The sequence below is a fragment of the Lissotriton vulgaris genome, unplaced genomic scaffold (assembly GCF_964263255.1).
Source record: "Lissotriton vulgaris unplaced genomic scaffold, aLisVul1.2 SCAFFOLD_2243, whole genome shotgun sequence".
In the NCBI taxonomy this organism is placed as follows: Eukaryota; Metazoa; Chordata; class Amphibia; order Caudata; family Salamandridae; genus Lissotriton; species Lissotriton vulgaris.
This window is the reverse complement of record NW_028253729.1, coordinates 113222-115865: the sequence shown is the minus strand read 5'-3', so window position 1 is coordinate 115865 and position 2644 is coordinate 113222. Positions and strand designations below refer to the sequence as shown.

General features: G+C 43.2%; 1 pseudogene; it reads left to right on the top strand.

Moving 5' to 3' along the window:
- The first annotated feature begins 355 nt into the window (after positions 1 to 355).
- LOC147660786 (uncharacterized) lies at positions 356 to 2103 on the top strand (annotated as a pseudogene).
- Positions 2104 to 2644: the final 541 nt, after the last annotated feature.

Below are 2644 nucleotides of genomic sequence, written 5' to 3'. Positions count from 1 at the left end.
ATATGTAGGTTTAATACCTCTAACCTGTCATCTACTAGGGAATTATAGTGTAAGTCATGCCAATTGTAAGTGCACCCTTTTATATAGTTTACCCTAATGCAGGCCCTATTATATACTAATGCATGTGTGTTTTCACTTGGGCTTTTAACTTAACACTGGGCCTGGTTACACAGAGCCTTTAAGACTTATTGAGCTTCATGGAAGTCCTTCTATTCCACTATGGCCAGAATTGGGGAGGGACATTCCAGTGTGTGAGAGGAACGCCTGATATGTCTTATTTTCTTAATTGAATACAGTATGAATATACAAGCAAGTGTGTTGGGTATTTTACAGAGTACTTTAAGGGAAAAACGCAATGTCTGATTATGAGTCAGTCGAAGGTGCTGCAGAGGAATTCTTCACATCGGATAGCGAGCAATATTCGGATGCAACATCAACCTCGCAGGCAAACTCCATGCAAGAGCCACCCAAGAAACGAGCAAAAAAAGCGCTTTGTGAAGTACAGGCCAGAATGGGAACTTTCACACCGCAATATCAGCAAGGTGTCAGAAGATGTGTTCAAGGCCAGGTGCAACCTCTGCAATAAAGACTTTTCCATTGCCCATGGAGGAGAGCGGGATATCAAAATACATGAGGCAGGAGCACAGCATAAGAAAAATGCCTCAGGCAGGGCGAAGATGGCCACAATTTCATCTTACCTGCAACCAAGCTTCCAGCCAGAAGTATGCAAAGTAATTCATTGCTTGCTTCATCATAATGTGACATAGGTTTTATGTAATTCTTCTACACTCTTCTTGCTTTGTCACACTCTAAGACTCCCAAACTGAACTAGCGAGCCATCTAACAATTTTCAGTTACTTTCTTTAAATGTGCAGCAGTGTTTACCAAGTCAGGTTGCCTTTCCCGTGCTTTTCTCACTCTGTTTATGTTAAGCACATCATAATTGCTTTTGGGTTACCAGCTGACACGTTCGTTTACATTTGCAGTTCTAAGCGCCATTGTGGCCACTGTTTTCTTCACCAATGGAGATTTTCTTTGCATATTTAAACCTTTGTGTATTCTTTTTTACATTTTAGGTCACAGCTGCAGAGGTGACTCAGGTGTACCATGCTGTGAAGCATCGCATATCCTAAAGCTCCATGTATTGTGGCATCAAGCTAAGCAAAGTCCTGTATCCCGACTCGTCCATTGCGATGAAAGCATCCTGTGGCCGCACAAAGGCATCCAGCATCACTGCGAATGTGCTTGCACCTCTATCGTTGCAGCAAGCACAAGAAGACTTAAAAGATGGGTATTTTTTGTTGCAGTGATGCCTCAAACAAAGGTAACATTAAGCTCTACCCACTTTTGTTGCGGCACTTTAATTTCTCCTCCGGTGTGGCTTACACTCTGCTGGATTTCTACGAGGATGCAGCAGAGACTGCTACAGCTATTGCACAGCAGATCACAACCAAATTACATAACCATGGTTTGAAAATGGAGCAGGTCGCGGCATACTGTGGGGACAACGCAAGTGTCAACTATGGACGACATCATTCTGTGTTCCAGCTCTTGAAGGGAGCAAATGGAGACATTCTGCCTGCAAACTGTTCTTCCCATATCTTGCATAACTGTGCTAAACATGCTATTAATGGAATTTCAATGGATGTAGAATCCTTTGTTCTAAAAGTCTACAGCCATTTCTCTTCTTCCGCAAAGCGGACAGCGGAGTTGAAAGAGTTTTTCGCTTTTGTGGAACTAGAGTGGCAGCCTTTGTGTCGGCATGTCCCAACACGGTGGCTCACGTTGTTCCCAGCCATTGCACGACTGTTGAAGTGCTGGGCAGCACTAAAATCTTATTTCCTTTCCCTTGGGCCAGAAAAAACACCCAGAGCAATATGGGATTTTCTAGGACTTGAAAGTGGGGAGGCCCCTGTGTCACAAGGTGAGGTTTACCTTTTCTTTGTGCATGACATTTTGGTCCTTTTTAACACGTGCATCCTGCAGCTAGAGAAGGATGAGCTGAGCGCCCCAGAGGTACCAGGCATCTTCAGAATAATAAGGAACAACTTAAAAGCAGAGTGGAGAATCTGTTCTTTGGTTTCCAAGTGCACAGCTATTTAGTGTCCCATGACTCTGAGTTGAGCGCAAGCATGAAGAGCGATTTTTTGAACTTTTTGGAGCGCTCCTTAAAGTACTTAGAAAAATGGTTTGATTTTTCAGAGAGCCATTATTTGTCAGCAATAGAACCATTCTGCTTAAGAGAGCCTCTCACTTTCCAGCAGCTCTGCAAAGCTGCTGATGCAGTTCACTTGACCCAGCATTTGGAACCGCAACATTTATTTAACGAGTACAGTGTAATTGTTCCCGCTATGCGTGCTGTGGCAGGCGCAGACTTGCCATGTGCACAGACATGGCTGAATGCTTTATTAAAGTTGCCTTGTGATGTCCCTAACATAAAAAAATAATATCATTTATACTTAGCTTGCCAGGCAGTAATGTACCCACTGAAAGTATTTTTTCACAGTTGAAGTTCACCTGGACTGACACACGAAATAGGTGTGATGTGGATCTTGTTAAGGCAGAATTGCAGATCCAGGCGAACATGAAACATTCAAGCGCTGACTTCTATCAATTAGCTCTTAAGAACAAAGAACTTCTGAAG